The sequence below is a fragment of the Halichoerus grypus genome, chromosome 6, assembly GCF_964656455.1.
Source record: "Halichoerus grypus chromosome 6, mHalGry1.hap1.1, whole genome shotgun sequence".
In the NCBI taxonomy this organism is placed as follows: Eukaryota; Metazoa; Chordata; class Mammalia; order Carnivora; family Phocidae; genus Halichoerus; species Halichoerus grypus.
In genome coordinates this window covers 153,405,766-153,426,928 of record NC_135717.1, presented here as the reverse complement: position 1 = coordinate 153,426,928, position 21,163 = coordinate 153,405,766, and the positions used below count along the sequence as shown (strand labels likewise).

Here is a 21,163-nt window from a genome sequence, read left to right as displayed (position 1 = left end):
TAAAAGGTAGTGAGTTAGAAAGAGGGTTTTTCAGAAAGGCTGCCAGGATCTTCTCTGTTAGAGCCAGGTTGCTCTGTAGTCTGTGGTCTGGTGAGAACGCAGCTGGATACCGCATAAACAAATGGACATGGCCATGTGCCAATAAAACTTCATTTATGGACATTGAAAACTGAATTTCATGTAATTTTCACATGCCACAAAATATTTTTCTTTTGATTTTTTTTTTTTTCCGACCATTTAAAAATATAAAAACCATTTTTAGCTCTCAGGCTGTACAAAAACAAGCAACAGGCCAGATCTGGCCCGCAGGCCATAGTTTGCTGACCCTGTTGTCATGTGGGTGGGGGAAGAGTTGAATGGTCGGGGGTGGGGGGGGTGGGGGGAGTGGGGAGGAAATGGCTTGCTTTCCGTCCTCTACTTTCTTTCTTTTTTTTTTTTTAATTTTATTTATTTATTTAAGTAGTCTCTGTACCCAGCATAGGGCTCAAACTCAACCCCAAGATCAAGAGTCACATGCTCTTCTGATTGAGCCAGCCAGGTGCCCTGTGCCCTCTACTTTCTGGACTTACGTATTTTTGGAATTTGTTAGAACAAGTATATATATGAGTTTTACAATAAGAAAATTAAAGATATGCCCGTGTTAGAGTCCAAGGGAAAAAAAGTCTTATACAAGGGCTCTGCTGGGTTTCAGTGAGAAGGGGACATGTGATCCCTTGGGGCTCATGTTCAAATACTTCAAGATCTCATTCATTCAGACTCACCCACTCAGAATTTGAGTTGAAGGTCCTATTTGCTCACTCCAAAAAGAAGAGATTTGTTTGTTTATTTATTTAAGATTTTATTTACTTGAGAGAGAGTGCACGTGCGTGCACACGGGAGCAGGGGGGAGGGGTAGAGGCAGAGGGAGAGGGACAAACAGACTCCCTGATGAACAGGGAGCCCAATATGGGGCTCAATCCCAGGACCCTGAGATCATGACCTGAGCTGAAGGCAGACGCTTAACCAACTGAGCCACCCAGGTGCCCCAAGAAGAGATTGATTTATTAACTTGAATTATAAACAGTATGAGGCAAATGGTGTTACTAATTATAAATATTTTCATCTGCTTATTAAAGGAGGCCCATTAGAATATCTGCCTGGAGGGCGCCTGGGTGGCTCAGTTGGTTAAGCGACTGCCTTCGGCTCAGGTCATGATCCTGGCGTCCTGGGATCAAGTCCGGCATCAGGCTCCCTGCTCGGCGGGGAGTCTGCTTCTCCCTCTGACCCTCCCCCCTCTCATGTGCTCTCTCTCTCTCTCATTCTCTCTCTCAAATAAATAAAATCTTAAAAAAAAAAAATATCTGCCTGGATATAGATGCTTGAAAGCATTACCATATTTCCTTTTAAATGCTGTGTTACTCAGACCAATTCAGACTACTCACTTTTCTCATTTTACCCAGAAGGCTTTTATGGTACCTATCTTTGCATTATGTTCTTCTTTTTGTCTTTTTCCTGAAGGCGTGGCACTGGTTCTGTAGATCACAGCTTGCTTGCTTGCTTGCTCTCTCTTTCCTTCCTTTCCCTTTCCCTTTTCCTTTCCCTTCCTTCCACAAATATTTACTGAGTGCTTCCTATGTACCAGGCATTTTCCTAGGCCCTGAAGACGAGTGAACCAAGCAAAGTTCCCTATCTATGGAGCACACATTCTTTGTTAAATCCGATTTTGTCCTGTTCATCTGAAGTAATGTTTTCCTGCAGGGCTGGCAAATAAGTTTCACCTCACAAGTCTACTCCGATTGGCTGTTAGTGGCTGCTTGAGGTAGCATGTTAAGAGGCATTCTGAGAATCAACTAGAAAGAGGACTCTTCTGTCATTCAGCTGGGGAGAAGACATATGTGGTATATCTTATGTGGTTGTGAATCCTGGCCCAGGGGAGTATGACCTGGTGATGGTAGTAGAATAAATACAGATCTGGTGTCAGACGGGATTCAGATTAATTTCTTTCCCTTTTTTTTTTTTAAAGATTTTTATTTATTTATTAGAGAGCGAGCAAGAGAGTGTACATGCGAGTGGGGGGAGGAACAGAGGGAGAGGGACAAGACTCTGGGCTGAGCACAGAGCCCGACACGGGGCTCCATACCATGTCCCCGAGATCATGACCTGAGCTGCAATCAAGGGTCGGATGCTCAACCAACTGAGCCACCCAGGTGCCCCAATTCTTTCCTTTAAAAAAATTAATTTACTTTTATTTAAAGAAGGATAGCAGAAGATTCTTAAATGTTTTATTATTGGCCTTTAGTAGACATAAGGCATCTGTAAAGTGACAGGAGATTTTAAGATCCTAAATGTATATGGTGTATAATATGCAAAACAGGGAAGTAGTCAAACTTCTTTAGGGTTAATTAAATGTTGTATTGAACAATGAGAAGATGTTGATCAATTTTAAAGAATGGCATTACTTTTTACATAAGTGTTTTTTCTATCTTACATGGTCATAAAATTTTGGCTCCCTGTAATTCCCCAAGGATTATCCTCAATTAAAGATCTAAGATGTGTGGTGCCATAGCTCTTCACAGAATATTTTAAGAAGGCATCAACCAAATCTTTTTGTGCAAGTATACTCAGTAGTCGAATTCAGTAAGCATAGGGTATTTGGGTATTTTGTTAATCAAGGACTCAAAAAAACCAAGGGTAGTTAGTTAAAAGATACCATGGTTTTTATTTTGGTTTTTAGTATGTATATGATGTGTTGTGTATGCATATACATGTGTGCATTTATATTTCAGTTGACCAACAGGTTAGTTGTCTTTTGGTAATTATGGCTCATAGAAGAATTTTCACTTTCATAGAAAGCACAATCAGCAGATCACTATGGTCTTTTTTTTTTTTTTTTTTAGGAGGAAGCCTAAGTGTTTAATTTTCTCCACAGTACGTCCATGCCCAGCAATGAGCACACAACAGGTGGTACACAACAGTGATGGTTTAATTAGTAGAACCTGTGCCAAAACTCAGCTCCACAGACAAAATCCTCTCTTCAAACCATACGCTCACCTAAGGTAAAGTGTTTATGTCCTCCCAGAAGTGTAAAAAGTCATCTTTCTTTCATACACACACTTTTCCAGAGTTTTGAGCTCAAGAAACCAATTAAGATCACAAGTGGAAAGATTTAGGAAAGAGCCTACACTACACCCAGAGGAATTAAGTGGCCCAAAGGGCCAAGACTAGGACTCAGATCCCCTGGCTTCTCATTTAATGCTTTCTCACAATCCATGCAGCCTCCCTTTTGGACTACGTGACTCCTCAAAGTAAGTGGTACAGTTGTTCTACTACTTTTTTTTTTGCTCTTCTACTTTAGATTAACATGGTCAGTATCCTCATTTCCAAGATTTTTTTTAAATTTCTTTTCAAAATTTGGCTTTAATACATGAATACTAAAAGTACCAACAAGTTCAACCAAGAAAACACCATTTCCAGTTCCAATATCAAGCACTGAAGCATCCAATGGAATCTTGTGTTTTTGCATCCACCTTATTAGCCGATTCATACTCTCTTCTCCAAACTAGATTTCTCCTGTATCTCCATATTCTTGAAAAGTTTGCAGCTCTCTCTCATAGACAGCATCCCAATGCTCTCGGGTCCCCAGCGCCGACGGGGCAAAGCCATCCTCTCCGGGACTGCCCCTTCGGGACTGCTCCGCGGCCCCAGTGCCGTCCCCGTCCCCGCCGCCGCCACTGCAGCCGAGTTCATCCCCCTCCGCGCCCCGGAGGGCTGTTGGGGCCCCACTATGGTCTTTTCTTTCCCTGCTATCAAGAACTAATTTCCCTTCTGCTTCTTTGTGACACAGCTCATGAGGCCTCAGTTTTCTCATCTTTAAAATGGGGGAAATGATATCTACTTCAGAAGACTGTTATAAGGGTTAATTATTCTTTTTTTAAGGATTTATTTATTTGAGAGATCGTGCGTGCGTGCGAGTGGGGCGGGGCAGAGGGAGAGAATCTTCAAGAGACTCCCTGCTGAGTGTAGATATTACTTGCAGGGCTCGATCTCACAACCCTGAGATAGTGACCTGAGCTGAAACCAAGAGTTGGACACTTAACCGACTGAACCACCCAGGCACCCCAAGGGTTAATTAATCTTATAGCTATCACTATAATTAGTGTCATTATTATTAGTAGCTAACATTTATTCAACATATATTATGTCCTGTCTTAGGCACTTTACATGTATTATTTAATTCTCTCAATAACACAAGGTAGGTCCTATTATTCCCATTTTGCAGGTAAAGAGCTGAGATGAAGAGAGATTACGAGTCTGCTCAGGGTTTCACAACACATGATGACACCACGTAGATGAAGATCCCCACATCAGGCCTGGCACGTAACAGGTGCTCACCACATGTGAACTTTATACATGAAGTCCGTTTGCACCCCCACCCCCACCATATCCTGCAAAGCAGCAGATGTAAAGGGGACCATCAGCTCATTATAGGTAATGTCTGTGGGTTGGTAGGGAAAGCGCATTTGTTCCTTTTTCGTCTTCCAGGCCTCCTAAGATTAGGTATGTCCCTAGGATGTTTCTCATGATGCCTTTCTTTTCATTTGTTATGAGGCTTCACCTTGGTCCTTTAACAAAACTACAATATCTTTTAAAGTCCAAAGAGAAACTGCATGATACACAAAATCTGGTAATATAAAGAGAATTAATAGGGAAACTCCTTGGGACACCTGGGTGGCTCAGTTGGTTAAGCGTCTGACTCTTGATCCCAGCTCAGGTCTTGATCTCAGGGTTGTGAGTTCAAGCCCGGTGTTGGGCTCCACACTGGGCATGGAGCCTGCTTTAAAAATATATATATAAAGAAACTCCTTACAAAGGGGGAGAGAAAATGCAGGTGACAGAGCAGGGCCACTTCAGGCTGGTAGCAGAAGTGCCCCCTCCAGCCCCAGACCAGAAGAGGGAGGGAGTGGTTACGAGAACCCAGGGGTAAGAGGCAATGTGGAGGGGTTGCCTGACCAGATCTGTGACTTCTGGTTAACGGCAGCCAGCCCGCGGCAAGACATGGACAAGGAAAATGAGAAATGAATACTCAGCCTCACTCCTTTCTCCCTTCTCCCGCCAGTGCTCTCCAGGGGTGAGCCCAGCTGGAAGTCCCTAGATGCAGTGCATCTCTAAGGGTTCCCAGAGAAGGTAGAGCAATCCTGAGGGACAGGTGGAAGATAATCAGTGCTGCTGTGATCCTTGGGCATGACTAGGAAATGGCGAGACAACTGCATTGCACACCAAGATCACACTTCTTGGTGGTTGTGCAGATTCAAACATTCTTGGCTCCAGCTGTTTAACAGATGGCTAGATCCCCCAGGTAGACAGTTACATATTACTTTTTATAAATGCACACGTGGAAAAAGTCTCTGACAGTGATTTGTTGGAGGACAAAGAGTTGGAGTTGGCACTTCATGTAGCTTTTGAGGCTGATTCACTATTGCATTAGCCATACCTCTTAAAAGTCTCAGTTCACATATGTAAAATGAACATAATAATACATCCTTCTCAGAGACAGATGTGGCTTCTATTAGTCGGTCTGTACATTTTTTGAGATTTCTCATGGAGATGAAAAGTCTTACTATGATGAGTATAATATGCATTAGTAATTAGATATGAATCTCTTAAGTTACTTAGATTTGAGATAAAAGTGCCCTTAACTTTTTTAAAAAAGATTTTAAGTAATCTCTGTATCCAGCCTGGGGCTCAAACTCACCACCCCAAGATCAGGAGTCACCTACTCTGCCAACTGAGCCAGCTGGGTACCCCAAAAGTGCCCTTGACTTTAGATTGCTGACTCTGTGGCATATTGTGGACTGTCCATCTAAGGGGTTCATCTTGGAGGTAAATAGCTTGACTTGAAAGGTCATACGGATTTTTCTCTAATCTTTTTGCATGTCAGATGGTCTCAAACATGCTGACCAGGATAATTGGGACACTTTGTACTAAGAATCAACCACATGAATCAACTGTCCTCCTTTGTTACTGTACTCTGTGTACTATAGGTGAAACCCAGAATAAATTACTGAAATATAAATTGAACATGTAAAGACTCTGTCGTGACATATCTACCAAGTACCTTAAGGTTTAGACAATGTATTGGTAACTATGTAAAGTAAGTGGAACTCACACTTTACTCTTGAGAATGTAAATTAGGTTAGTGATTTTGAATAACTGGCAGTTTCCACAACGGTCATACAAATACCTATTCCACAAACAGCAGTTCTTAGGTATATATGCAAGAGAAGTGAAGGTATACATATATCTACCAAAAAGACATGCACAAGAGTATTTATAGCACTCTTATTCGTAAAAGCTCCAAACTAATAACCCAAATAAGCATCAACAGGGAAATGGATAAAATAAGTTGTGGTTCGTTCATACAGTGAAATACTTCACAGCAATAAAAACAATGAACTGATTATTAAAATAATGAGCTGGGGCGCCTGGGTGGCTTGTTTGGTCGAGTGGCCGATTCTTGGTTTCGGCTGGAATCATGATCTCCGTCCAGGTGGTGGGATTGAGCCCCACATCAGGCTCTGCCCTCGGCACAGAGTCTGCTTGTCCCTCTCTCTGCCTCTCCCCCCTACTCACGCACTCTCTCAAATAAAGATAAAATAGTGAGCTAATGACATGGGCAAAACTGTGGATGAATCTCAAAGATATTATGTTCGGTAAAAGAAGCCAGACACAAAAAGTGTACCTGTATGAAGTTCAGGGACAAGTAAAATGAACTGATGGTGATAGAAGTTTAAAAAAAAAAAAATTATATCTTTTATGCTGAGATGGGGGTGGGAGGTATTGATTTAGAAGACTCATAATGAAACCTGGGAAGTTGAAAATTTCTTTATTTTTGTTGTTTTAAAGATTTATTTATTTTAGGGAGAGCGAGAGAGAGCAAGCACGAGTGGGAGGGACAGGTAGAGGGAGAGAGAATCTCAAGTAGATTCCACGCTGCGCGCAGAGACTGATGTGGGGCTCGATCCTACAACCCTGAGATCACGACCTGAGCCGAAACCATGAGTCAGGTGCTCAACTGACTGAGACACCCAGGCGCCCTGGGAGTTGAAAATATCTTATATTTTAATATGGATGGTGTTACAGAGATACACCTATATAAAAATTGTTCAGATTGCGTACTTTAGGTTATGAACTTTACCTACTTAGCTTCCTATATATTATGCTTAACTAAAAATGTTTGTTTTAGAAAGTGTATTGAGTATTAAAGCCAAACTCTGACACACGTAGCAATGATAATACCAGGAAAACATAATGAAACATTTACCTTACTACAGAGTATGCATAGATACAATCTTTCTGGAGAGTTTGTCAATGTGGATTAAAAAACCTTGGTGGGGGGCACCTGGCTGGCTCGGTCAGTAGAGCATGCAACTCTTGATCTTGGGGTGGTGAGCTCGAGCCCCATGTTGGGGACTAGATTGTACTTAAAATTTTTTTTTAATCCTTAAAAAAAACCATCTTAGGAATAAGGTTTTGACCTTTGACACTTTTGACATAGCGTTATCCTATAGAAATCATTAAGAACATATGTACAGGTTTGTCCATAAGGGTGTTCATTTCAGTGCCCTTTTTAATACTGAGCATTTGGAAACAATTCAGTGTTCAGTTTTGAGAATGGGTAAATGTGCCGTGAAATATGCAGCCATTTAAACAACATGGTGGGAAAAAGGGCTATGTTTGTATTCACATGTCTTTCTACTGAGGAAACAAGACAGACATAGTAAATAGACTCCAGAAAACTGTGTTAGTTTAGCTCAAGTGATGATGAAGACATTTGATATATGTATATTGAATCAAATAGAAAAGTATTAATAGATACCTGATTATACATTATTCATCTCCCTGGAAGAAAAATATTATAGGTCTTCTATTTCTTCCTTTAATCTATTTATTCTCATATTCTTTGGTTTAGCCTTAGATTCAGTGTCTGTGTTTCTGACTCAGATTCAGCAAATGAAATCTCATCTGGGGCCTAAAACTGCAATTTTCCTATCTAGCCATTGCTGGTTAAAGTAACTCTAGGCCTGGGGGGGTGGGGGGGGGATTGCGGGGGCAGGGACACAAAAGTCTGGAGGTATTACATTCCCAGATTTCAAGCTATACTACAAAGCTTTAGTAATCAAAACAGTATGGTACAAGCACAAAACAGACTCACATATCAATGGAACAGAATAGAGTCCAGAAACAAACCCACACCTATATGGTCAATCAATCTAGACAAAAGAGGCAAGAATATGCAATGGGAAAAAGACAGTCTCTTCAACAAATGGTGTTGGGAAAACTGGACAGCTGTCTGCAAAAGAATGAAACTGGACCACTTTCTTACACCAGACACAAAAATAAACTAAAAATGGATTAAAGACCTAAATATGAGTCCTGAAACCATAAAATGCCTAAAAGAAATCACAAGCAGTAATTTTTCTGACATTGGCCATAGCAGCATATTTATGAATCTGTCTCCTCAGGCAAAGGAAACAAAAGCAAAAAGAAACTAAAATAAAAAGCTTTTGCACAGCAAAGGAAAGAGTCAACGAAATGAAAAGGCAACCTACCAAATGGAGAAGAAATTCACAAATGATATGTCTGATAAGGGATTAATGTCCAAAATATATAAAGAACTTTACAACTCAACACCAAAAAAAACAAATAATCTGATTTTTAAAAAGGCAGAGGATCTGAATAGACATATGGATGGCCAGCAGACACATGAAAAGATGCTCAACATCACTAACCATCATGGAAATGCAAATCAAAACCACAATGAGGTATCACCTCACACTTGTCAGAATGGGTGAAAGCAAAAAGATAAGAAATAACGGATGTTGGTGAGGATGTGGAGAAAAAGGAGCCCTCGTACACTGTTGGTGGGAATGCAAGCTGGTGCAACCACTGTGGAAAACAGTATGGAGGTTCCTCAAAAAATTAAAAATAGGAGTACCCTATGATCCAATAATCACACTACTGGGTATTTAAAGAAAATAAAAGCACTAATTGGAGAAGATAGATGCACCCTTCTGTTAATTGCAGCATTATTTACAATAGCCAAGATATGGAAGCAATTTCAGTGTCCATCAACAGAATGAATAAAGAAGATGTGGTGTGTGTGTGTATGTGTGTGTGTGTGTGTATATATTTGGAAGGAAGTAATTTTTTCATTGGGCAAAGGAAGAATCATCTTATTTTTAAGGTTGCCTTATATTCAGTCATTTTTTTTTAACTTCTCAGAGCCTCAATTTCTGCATCTGTAAAATGGAAATAACAATGCTACATCTTAGTGGTATTGGATGAATTAGTGTCTCACACACCTGAAAGTAATACAACATTGTATGTCAACTGTAGTTCAATTAAGAGTCTGACAGGAGGCAAGTAAATTGTAACTCTGTATATCTCTATGTACACATGCATAATAATTCACATAGATATAGCTCTATGTACTCATCTTTTTTTAAAGTGATCTCTCTACCTCACCTGGGGCTCGAACTCACAACCCTGAGATCAGGAGTCTCCCACTCTTCTGACTGAGCCAGCCAGGGCCCCTGTGTACTCATTATCCTGTTGGTGTTTCACCTCCTACCTAGTGCCGTATTTGGCTCACACTAGGCCTCATGATTTTTGCCTGAAGTCCCTTTTTTTGATTTGTCATATATGACAAGGAAAAAAAAAAAAAAGCTTTGGTGTCATGTTTTATTCTCCAGGCCACACCAACCTGGGGTTTCCATAGAATTACAAATATTTTCTGGTAAGATTAAACATGACAACAGCAGGTTTTAAACTTTTTCAAAACTTTCCTTTTTATTTTATTTTATTTTTTAAGATTTTGTTTATTAATTTGAGAGAGAAAGCGAGAAAGCACAAGCAGGGGGAGAGGGAGAGGGCGAAGCAGGCTCTCCCCTCCCCACCCTCCCGCTGAGCAGGAATCATGACCTGAGCTGAAGGCAGACACTGAACCATCAGAACCACCCAGGCACCCCAAAACTTTACTTTTTATTTAAGAGAATTCTTGTCATACCCTGTTTTTCTCCCTCATTCATTCATTCATTCATTCCACAAATATTTACCGAATACTAGCATAACTTGCACATGCAACTAGGTGCTGAGGACATTGTGAACAAAACGAAGAGGCGTCCTTCTTCATTCATTGAGATCATATCCTGCTGGGGGTGCCCTCCATGTGTCGCTTCTTCTGCTGTGCCAGTTTTACCCTGGAATTCTCAGCCCCCATCCTCCTGTTGCTTATGAGCTAGTCCTGGAGGTCGGCCACCTGCTTTAGCGGGCACAGCCGTTCTCCGAGCGTGGGGCTTGCCTGATTTCCAAGCAAAGGGCCCCTCTACCTCCTTAACCTTGCTGGGCTTCTAAATGGGTCAGTGGTTCTATAGCCCGTGCTGATCCAGAACCTTCTCTCCAAGAATTCCATTGAAATGAACTTTGTGTTGCATGCAATCTTGACTGAAGACTTTAAAAAAAAAATTCCTTAAACAAATACCAGGTTTGTTCATATGATTTCCCAGCATCCTTTCACATCTTTGTGATCCCAGAGATGTGAAAGGAAAACGAGGAAAATGTGTCAGCCCCCACTGGCACGAACCAGAGATATTTTCGGGGAAGGGTGAGGGATTCTAGCCCAGAATCTCTTCAGATTCTTGAAACAGCAAGGATCATGCAAAGATAAAAGCAAAAGTAAACACTAAACTGTGAACAAAGAGTGAACACAAAGGGGGGAAATCCTTCTTGGAAACAAGCTTTCCTCCGGAGGAGAAAAACAAGAACCTGTTAAAAAATTCTGTTAGTGCCTGTAGCACTAAATGGAGCCTGCAGTCTGCACGGTGCCTCTTTGCTCCCTGTCTCTGCCGACAGGCTGTGTTTTTAAATGGAAATTAGTGTTTGGCGGCTCAGGCAGGGATTGACGTCACAGGCTCCGGCTCCATTGTGGACTGGGGACACCAACAATAAATGGGAAGATGATTTGGGCAGCAGGGTAAACAGAGGTGAGAGGGTACGGTTCAGTGAGAGGAAACAAGCCAATTCTTGAAGTCTGGCACGAGGGCAGAGACAGCTCCTGAGTCACGCATTTGTTCATTAAAGTGGTATTTGCTCAGCACCCATTCTGTGTCTCACATTGTGCTGGACTCTGGGGGACGCAGTGGAGGTTGGGCTGGGGAGCAGCTAATGTCCACAAAGCCCCTACCTTTGCCCGATGGTGCTTTGGGCTTTGTGTTGAATCCCCCACAACCCTGAGAACCGCGTGCTAGAAGGGCGTGGGGCCAGCCTCAAACTGGGGTCTTTCTTATTCCAGAGCTGACTCTCTCCCTATTGTTTTGGAATCTCTATCCTGTTGCGGTTTTGCTTTTGTTGTGACTTTTAATCACTGCTAAAATCTTTATTTCTGTTGTGGATTGCCACTTTTCCTCTGATCCTTAAAAGCTGTATTGGGCCGCGATGTCCTTGTGACCTAGAGAACCATAGTCTCAGGCAATATGACTGATTCTGCCTTTTCTCTCCAGCTCCTAATTTTCCCCCTTAGCTTTTGAGTAGGTATCAAGTCTAAGCTCCAACTGTTGCCAAATACTCTTTTCTGAAGTCCTCCCAAGATTTCTGCTCCCTCCCCAGGACAGACACAAAGGCCGCCTCCCTCCAAACCAAATTTAGTATAAACCAAATTGGAAGCAAGGAAAGAGTCAGTTAGTTGCTAATGGTACTCCAGGATTTTAAATCTTTTCATTCTGAAGTCAAATTCTATTTGAAAGACAGATGTGTTTACAGTTAGAACATGATAAAACAAAGGTCCATGTTGGATTCAGAGAACCCTAATGCAAGGGTTATAGAAAAATCACAAATAAGCATAATTGTGAAAACTTTAGAATCATGAGACATTCTGCGTGTCTTTAATCATTCATTTATTGAACTGATAATTACTGAGCACCTACTATGTACCAAACACTGCAGTGCTGGGGATACATTCATCAGTAAGCAAAGCAGAAAAAAAAAGTCTTGCTTTTTACTGAACTGTGAATATTGACTGGGAGAAACAAACAATAAGCCTAACAAGTAAGTAAATTGTATGGTATGTTACAAAGTGATAAGTGCTAAGAAGTAAAATAAAGCAAGGTAGAGAAAGAGGGAGAATCAGGATGTGGTTGCAATGCAGCTTTACTCTGGGAGCCCGAGGAAAGCCTCACCGAAAAGGTGACGTTTGGTTAAAGATGTGAACAGATGGAATGAGCATTCAGATATTCTGAGGGAGAGCATTCCAGTCAGAGGGAACAGCAAGTACGAAGCCCTGAGAAAGTATGCCTGGTGTGTATTCTAGGGAAGGTCACTCCGGTTTGACTGGAGCACAGAGGGGAAGGTAGGAGGTGAGGTCTGTAGGTCCCTGTAGGAGTTTGGCCATTAAAGGGTTTTGAGCATGACTGACAAGATTTGATTTACTTGTAACAGAAGTTAACAGGGTCAAGAGAGGGATTTTTAAGGATGGGGAAAATTAATAGCACGTTGCTGTGTTACTGGAAATAATCCACGGAGAGAGAAAATGTGATGATGGAGGAAGGAGAGGGGAGAATTGCTGGCAGGAGGCACTTGAAAAAGGAAGGCTGGTTGGGATGTAGAGCAGGAAGAGAGGGGTTGGTCGGCCTCACGATCACAGGTCACCGAGAAAAGTAAACGAAAATCCGTCAAAGTTGTCATAGTAGTTGTATCATTGTGAACAGTTTTTCTTCTCTTTTTCACTATTTTCCCCTTGAAGTCCATCCAAGGACCTCATGACTAAACTCAGTTTAAAAATTCTCCCACCTTTTGGGGCATCTGCCTGGCTCAGTTGGAAGAGCACGCTGACTCTTGATCTCAGGGTTGTGAGTTTGAGTCCCATGTTGGGTGTAGAGATTACTTAAAAAAATAAAATAAAATCTTAAAAAAAATTCTACCACCTCTTTCTTGTAATTTAAATAAGACACCCAGTACTCTTTTACAGGGTTCAGCTTATTTTGTCCAGAGGAAAAACCATGTATTAAAAAAAAAACAATGACCACAAATAATATCCCTGCTGATGATATTTCCCTGGGTGTTCTTAATGTGTTTTCACAGGATTTCCCAGATAAAGCAAAGGTCTTTCTGTCCTTGAATTTGGCTAAGTACAATGCATCCTGCCCCGGACTGTGTTACATTTTGATGGCCAGATCCAAACCTCTCAGGTTCTTCCAGGAAATGTGTTTCTAAAAATTTCCAAAGCCTGTGTAGAGAGTTCTTATGTGCCCAGATACACAGATTTGTAATTAATAAGAACTAAAAAGTTCTTTATGTCTTCGCTAAACCATCCGAAGCCTCGAGGGCTGTTGGAAGTGAAATTATTCTAAATTTCCAGTTTGGTTATCAAATCTCTTTTTATTAAAGAGCACAGTTATTCCCTTAACCATCATTCATCTTATCCCTAGCAGTCCTTCTTCGTAATTAAAGCTCCTGATTCAGCAAACCGAGGTTCTTGCACAAATGTATTGAAACTCGCAAATCTGTTATTATCTACCTAACACACGAAACACCATAGAATATTTTTGAAATTCCCCATCATATGCCGCTTCAAGGAAACTATACCAACTTTCCTCTAGGTCGTAGATAGAACACTATCTTATCTAAAGAGGGACACACTGGAATTGAACACAAATATAGAGAAGACCCTTAATCACAGTGCACTTCTTGAATGAATGAGTGGATATTTGATTAGTATTTTAAAGACTCTCTTTACCTCCAACCGTTTCAAGAGATTGACCTGGACCTTGAGACTGAAATCCTGCAGGAAAAGTAAGAATTGCTGGAAACTAACAGCACAGAAGGCTGAATTGTATTTTCGAAAGTGTCTGACAAGTAAGCACCTCTGTCAAGTTGGGCCATTGGCTTAGCCTCTTTGGTCCTCAGATTTATCATGAAAAATGAGGGAATTTGACTAAATTTGTAATGTATGAAGGGATCATAGGGATTTTTTAATTTCCCTCAAAAGAAACCAGGGGTTCTAACACCTAGCTCATTCCTTTACCGTTGTACTGTGCTGCACTTTAAGCTACTTCGAAATCAATAAATTTGGTGATTCTAACTTTAAAAGTAGTTTCAAAATTGTGGTGGCTTTGGAAGCAGATTTGCACCTGCCCATCCCCACCACCATCCACATGCCAAACCTACTGAGCCATTTCTCAAGAGTTTTGGATCAAAATCCTACATTATACCGTTGGTTGCACAACTCTCTGTACTAAAAACCTTTGAATTGTACACTTTAAATGGGTGAAGTGTATGGTATATGAATTATATCTTTAAAAAGCTAGGTCAGAATTCTTTTGTTTGCGGGTGACAGAAACCAACTCAAACTGACTCAAGCATTAAAAGGGGGAGTTAGGGGCTCCTGGGTGGCTCAGTCGTTAAGCGTCTGCCTTCGGCTCAGGTCATGATCCCGGGGTCCTGGGATTGAGTCCCGCATCGGGCTCCCTGCTCTGCGGGAAGGCTGCTTCTCCCTCTCCCACTCCCCCTGCTTGTGTTCCCTCTCTCGCTGTCTATCTCTGTCAAATAAATAAAATCTTTAAAACAATAAAAAATAAAAATAAATAAAAGGGGGAGTTAATAGCCCATGTTATTGGAAAATCCCACACTAGACGTCCAAGCATGACCAGATCCCAGCCTCAAACAATAGCATGAAACCGGAGATGCTCTCTCTCCATCTCTCAGCTCTCTCTCCTCTGTGGTGACTTCACTCTCAGGAAGACTTCCTCATGGGTTGTGGCTGTGGCATTTCTCAGCTTACATTTTTACCATGTTAGCAACTCCAGCAGAAACATCTCCAGTGAAAGTTGGGGGATTACACGTCATTGGCGTGGTTTGGGTCACATAACCATTCAATAATAACACTCTTATAATATTTACTATGAACCAACTTTATTCTTACAACATCCCATTTTATAGATGAAGAAATCAAGGCACAGGGAGGTTCAGTAACTTGCTCAGGATCACGTGGTAGGGAGTATAGGAACTGGGATTTGAAACTCAGGTAGTCTGCCCCTGGAGTTTGTGATCTTACTGGTCTTAAATGCAGTGCTACTTCCAGTCTCGAGAGTGAACTGAAGACAATGTCCTGACTGGCTAGTCCTGGAGCAGATCCCATATTTGCAATTGCATTCTTTCCTGACAGCCTGTGTTCTAAGCCTTTGAAGATGTCGGACATATATCAGATGCTAAAGAATTTTAGAAGAGTCTGTAAATACCCTCCGTTTCAGGGACTGCAGCCATGTCTGTGTCTCGTTCTCCCTAATCACCAACATCACCCTGACTCTAGCCATTTGGAAATGAAGCCTTGGGCCTTCTTGCTAGAATTTGAGCTATGTCCAGATCCTGGCCTGTCTAAAGAAAATTACGCCAGGAGCGCCTGGCTGGCTCAGTCTGTGGAGCAGGTGACTCTTGGTCTCAGGGTTGTAAGTTTAAGCCCCGCGTTGGGTGGAGAGGTAACTTAAAAGTAAAAAAATTTATGCCAGTATACACCCGTTACTGTGGAATCCCAGGATTAAGCTTAAAATAGAACGTTAGTTTTTAAAAATGCAGATGTAGACTTAGAAAATTAGAAGAAGTGTTTTGGTCTTTTTCTGATTCAGGAAATAAACTTATGCAGGATCAGTATTTCTAGCATGTCTATTACTGCCCATGTTTTTCAGAGTGTGGTTCCCAGGACCACTGGTATTGGAATCACCTGGGATGTTTTTTCTTAAATCATAATTTCCTGCTGTGGGCCCAAGAATATGCATTTGTTAGACACCCTAAGTGATTCTTAAGTTGACTCAAGTTTGAGAGTCATCCTTGCAAGTGGCTGGGGAAAACTGGCTAAGGTCTTAGACGTAGGACCTTAGGGGTCTCAAGTTGAACCCAAGGCAACAGCCATAGGACAGTTGCGACGGGTAGGGAAAGGGGGAAGCTCACAACCCCAGGTCCAAGCAGCTTTAATTGTTAGTAGCTCTGTAGTTTGCATCTCCTCACCCCTTATGTTCAGAGGTGTGGGTGCCTATATTCTGGCTCTGCAGAGCGGAAAACAATAGCACAAACCAGTATCCTTCAGTAAAGAATTTTTCAGATGAAAACATCGCTCCTGTAAGCTGTACGCACTGTGACTATCAACAATAGCAATTAATATTAATAACAGTAATCGTTAAATAAGAAGAGCGAACGTTTACCAAATGCACTGTATGAAGCACTTTATATGCATTATCCCATTCTGTCCTTTCAGTCACCTTACAAATGAGTAAGTGCTGGTGTTATCTTCATTATCAGACAAGGAGAATGACACATAGACTTTAAGTAACTTACCCTACATGACAAAGGTGGAGGCAGGGTTGGAGCTGATGGGGTTCAGGACACATTACCCCCGAATATGACACCTTGGCATATTGATTATTTTAAGCTGAAGGAGTTTGAGAATATAGGAGAAGCGGGAAGGTTACTCTGAACAATAACCCCCACCCCCAAATAGGTCATAAAACCTTTCTGTGAGAGATGCCCTACCTATACCTGGAGGAAAGAAGCATCTTTATCTCTGAAGACAAGGGGACGCCTGGAAGAATCCTAACAAACAGGTCTTGCTGAGTTTCCCTCAGGTTACTACACTGACCTTCTCCTCCATAACCTATCCCGTTGCTCCATGACTGTCGTCTCTTCATCAAGCCTAGCGTTAGAAGTACTCAGATTTCGCTGCTTCGTCAGTTTACTTTTCAGATCCAGCCAGGGACCTTAAGAGGGCTGAGGAAAACTTTTCCCTTCCCTGTAGGACTCATTCTGACCAAGTCCATTTAACATCAAAGCCCATCTGCTTTTAACCTTTGAGCCATCCTGCCTTATTCTCTCAACAAGAATCATTATCCTCCAGCAGACTAAAATTCAGGGAATCTGAAGAAACACTGACTGCAACACACATAACTTTATAATAAACTTACCTAAAAAGCAAGACACCTTCCTCCCCTGCAAACTGAACTCATCATTCTGAGAGACCTGATGTGCACAGAGGCAGTTCTTTTATGTCTTAGACACCTGGGCACCAAAATTAGGAAACAATGGTGCCCGTGCTCTGTGGGCCCCTTCTGTGCTTCTAGAAAGTAGGTCAGATTTCTCCTACTTCCCTGGGTCTTGGATTCTCGGCTTTGGAAGACCAGTTATAGTTGCTGCTCTTGACCTGTTGTAAAGCCTTTTTTTCTGGATTAAGGATAGAGTAGAGAGGGATAGCAAGCCTGGAAAAATCAGCCCCAGTGATCTGTCTAGAAATGTATAAAACCACACCACATTACTTTTGCTTCAATTCAAGGACCCACTTTGAGCTAAGCCCACAGTTAATATAATGGGATTTCCAAGGATATACGACTTCAGAAATTCATTGAGCAGAGGGGCCCCGTGCACAAACCATTAGAAGAGAAGGCCACGCATGGTCTAGTGAGCTCTGGCCCCAGCCCAGCGATCCCATTGCCTTTTACAGTACTTCCCCTCTCTCCACACTGGTTTGCTCACCTACAAAAGGGAGTAACAGTAGCAAGTTTGCATGGAGGTCATCAGGAGCATTACATGAAATAAAGTTTATAAAGTGCTTCACACAATTCCCGTCCCTATGTGTTCAGTATCTTCTTACCAGCTCTTATCACTGCTGTCACCATGATATTATTTGTGGCAAGAGGAAGGAGATACTGCTTCTGGTAATTGAGGAGGACTTCTCTGAGGAGGGGCATTCGATCTGGGCCCAGAAGGGAGGAATTTCTGTGAGAGAGGAGTGGTGATTCCATCCAGCAGGAACATAAGCTGCCAAGCAGAGAGGGGGCAGGCCAGGCGTGTGTAGGGAATGGTGGGTAATGCAGCATGGCTGAGGAACAGAGGCTGGGGTGAGCTGCGGAAAGGGAGGAGGGAAAGTCTGTTCATAGAAGGTCTCCAGTGGTGATCATGATGCTCATCCACACCTCAGTCTTGGGGGCTAATACCCAGTATAAAGAACTGCGCTGTTTTTTCCATTGTTTTTGTTTTTCCATCTGTAATACGATCCTGGCCAGGGCTGACTTAGGCGGCTACAAGGATTACTCCTTTTTTTTTTCTTTTTTTTAAAGATTTTATTTATTCATCTGAGAGAGAGTGAGACAGCGTGAGCAGGGGGCAGAGGGAGGGGGAGAAGCAGACTCCCCGCTGAGCCAGAAGCCCTACGTGGGGATCCATCCCAGGACCTGGAGATGGTGATGTGAGCCAAAGGCAGATGCTTAACCATCTGAGCCACGCAGGCTGCAAGCCATGGAGGCTACAAGGATTATTCTTGAAGCCACGTGACTCTCAACCCTTTCATAGGCCATGAGAGCTCCCCTGTCCCCTCATCGACAGGGGTCTGCGCAGCCGAGGACAGTGCGCAGTGTTACTGTCATTGGGCAGCCCCGGCCCGCAGGCCCAGGGAGTCGGGGGAGGAAGGGGACCCAGTCTCGGTGTGCAGCGGTGAAAGAGGGTGCCCAGAATTGTGCTGAGGTGGTGATTTTGGTGGCTGTCTGCCTGGATGTGGGATTGATTCACTCCCACTCAGAGAGGTTCCTGGAGCCCAGAATGTTACATAAGTGAGACGCCTGATGCATTTGGTCTCTGGAACACATAATCCATCACCTCCACCCCTGTTCCAACATTTTCAATATTTGTAATATACAGTGATAGCTAAAGGGCAGGACTTGAACGTTTTAACATTAAAAAGATTAAAAGTAAAGTCCTAAAGGTTCTCTTCTTTGTCTATTTGGTTATGGCCACAGCCTTGTCTCCGTGAGAAATGAGCTCCGTTGGGGAATGGGTGCAAGGTTGGTATCATGTGTGATCTTGCCCTAAGTGAGGCCCGGCTTCTGAAGTGTTTAAGCAAGAGCCCCAGAGCTTGGCAGGTCTGTAATTAGACTGGCCGTTCAGGTTTTTCTTTGGTTAGTAAATGCACAAGCATTTACGATGTGGCAGGACTTGGGTACAGAGTTGTTACATGGTCAGATCCAGAACGAACTGAAAATAAGTCACTTTTCAGAGTAGACACTGCCCCGAGCTTAGGCGTGGCTTAACCTGATTCACAGGGAGTCTGCTTCAACAGCACCAGTTGTAGGAATGAAAAGCAAACATGCAGGTGTTTCTAAATATATGACACGTGGAATTGTTAAGCAATCGCCGAGTCTTTTTTCCCCCTTGAATCAGTTGGTGAATGTTTGTATACATATCCAAACAGATTGCGTCTTGGCTGTGTATGTTATTGGTGTCTTTGAGTGCTTCCCTTCAATCACAAGAAGTACTGGGAATACCTTAAAGCACTTTTCTTTGCTCCATCTCATCTGAGTGGCCCAGAACCAAGAGAGGCATTATAAATATTACGCTGACACTGAGCTTGGGCACAAGGCGACTTGCACAAGGTGACCAACAGTGGCGAGCCCAGACTGAGCAGCCAGCTAGCTTTTCTGCCTCCAGACTCAGTGTGGGCATCTCCCACACATTGTCACAGAATAGTGTGGCTTGATTGATTTTTCCAAAGCCCTGATTCAGCTTCCCAGGAGAACCGGAGTAGGTCATCTTTTTGTTTCTTTGTCATGTTGACCCAGTTACACATCTTCTTTTCTATAGGTTTCTCCATCCTCTGGGATGTGGAAAGCAAATTTTATGCATAACTAAGGATTTTTTTTTTAACCAAAATGATAAGCAAAATCTGAATTTTTTTGGAATAGGAAACAGGGAAAACAAATACTTTATCTATGCTGATTGCTCATATAGATATGCTAACCAAAACTCTGAAAAAGAGTTAGGTTTTAGAAATTCAAATTATTTCCTTGTCACCTAAAATAGAACGTTCTTTCCCTTGAACCGCTGGTCTAGCTCTCTGTCCATCCTCTTCTCAAGCCAACTTTGGAGAGAGCTGGCTGCCTCCCTGTCCTCATTTTCTCCCCTCCCTTCCGTATCTCACTTTTCTTCAGCCTGGACACTGCCCAGGTTTTTGTTAAGGTCACTAGTATTGAGGTCTTCCTGTGAACCAGTTCAGTGGACCGTTTTTAGGATTCCATTTAATGCCTCTCTTAGCAGCACTTAGTATATATCGTGACCTTGGGAAGGTTACTTAGCTTCTCTAAATTATTTAGAAGGTGAGGGTAGCACCTTCCTGGTAAGACTGTAGCCATGTCTAAATGAGGTATTTTGTGGGAAATGGTGAGCACAGTATCTGCCACAGTGATAAGCGCCAATAAATGCTAACCCTTACTTGTGTCAGTGTGTTCTTCCCTTGGTTTCTGTGACACTGTGTTTTCTTGTTTTCCTCCTACACCTTTGGTCTTTTTACTCTTCTGTGGTATCATGAAATGTTGGAATTTATCCCATAAATAATGTAGCAGGTGCATATTTCATACCTGGAAATTTTCTTGGCTTTAGGTATGTGTATAGCAGTGAACAAAATCAAATTGCTGTCTTCACGGAGCTACATTTTGGGGTGGGAAATATAAAAATTAATATACCAGATGATTGACGTATGTTAAATATAAATGCAGTATATAACACATTACTATATTATAAACTATATGTCAAGTGGACATATATCAGACATTAATAAGTTTCAGAGGGGCGCCTGGGTGACTCATCGGTTAAGTGTCTGCCTTCGGCTCAGGTCATGATCCCAGGGTCCTGGGATTGAGCTCCACTGACAGACAGATGGGCTCCTTGCCCAGCAGGGAGCCTGGTTTTCCCCCTCCCTCTGTCCCTTTCCCTCTGTCCCTCTCCCCACTCGTTCTCTCTCTCTCTCAAATAAATAAATAAAATCTTTAAAAAATAAGTTTCAGAAAGCAGGGAAAGGGGGATGGATGGATTCTGCAATTTTGAATAGGTGCTCAGGGAAGTCCTCACTGATTGGCTGATATTTATTTAAGTTTCTATTTAAATTCCAGTTAGTTAACATACAGTGTAACATCAGTTTCAGGTGTACAGCATTGTGATTCAGCACTTCCATTCCTCACCTGGTGCTCATCACAACAAGCGCACTCCTTCATCCCCATCACCTGTTTCACCCATCCCCCCACCCATCTCGCCTCTGGTAACCATCAGTTTGTTCTCTCTAGTTAAGAATGTGTTTCATGGTTTGTCTCTCTTTTTTTTTTCC

The 21,163-nt window shown here is 42.3% G+C and overlaps 1 protein-coding gene across 2 annotated transcripts in view; it reads left to right on the top strand.

Annotated features, from left to right (window-relative positions):
* The window catches only part of TMCC3 (transmembrane and coiled-coil domain family 3), a 243,496-nt gene that overhangs the window by 114,696 nt on the left and 107,637 nt on the right, over positions 1-21,163 (top strand). The window contains exon 1 of one of the 2 annotated variants that reach the window (XM_078076417.1): positions 2,863-3,035. The exons of the other annotated variant lie outside the window; for it this stretch is intronic. The gene's annotated coding sequence lies outside the window, so the exon portion shown is untranslated. Of the gene's footprint in view, positions 1-2,862; positions 3,036-21,163 lie in introns of those variants that run through there. 2 annotated transcript variants of the gene reach the window in all.